This window comes from Buceros rhinoceros, unplaced genomic scaffold (assembly GCF_000710305.1).
Source record: "Buceros rhinoceros silvestris isolate BGI_N320 unplaced genomic scaffold, ASM71030v1 scaffold24842, whole genome shotgun sequence".
Classification (NCBI taxonomy): domain Eukaryota; kingdom Metazoa; phylum Chordata; class Aves; order Bucerotiformes; family Bucerotidae; genus Buceros; species Buceros rhinoceros.
Genome location: NW_010397484.1, coordinates 4,389 through 4,761, shown reverse-complemented (window position 1 = coordinate 4,761; position 373 = coordinate 4,389).

Below are 373 nucleotides of genomic sequence, written 5' to 3'. Positions count from 1 at the left end.
GGGAGTGATTAAATCCAGCCGAGCTCCTCCGGGGTGGATCTGCAACTCGCCTCGCGGTGGAGAAGGGGCCTGGGGTGGTGTTTTTCCAGACACCTCCAGCGATACCGGTTGGGCCGGGCTTTGCCGGAGGAGGTCGGGGCCGTGCCGGGGAAGAGGTGGCTGGGGCACGGTCCGGAATTTACCTCTGCGAGGAGCTGGCAAGAGCTGTGAAGGGCTTTTTAATTAGGAGCCAAAGGCAACGGGGGGGATTGGACAGCTGAAGTCAGCAAAGCCGAGGGGGAAATAAAGAGGCCGGCGAGGGTGATTAAACGCCGAGGCGTGAGGAATTGCCGAGCTTAAATCAAGGAGAGGAGTTTCTCCGGCAGACGTTCGC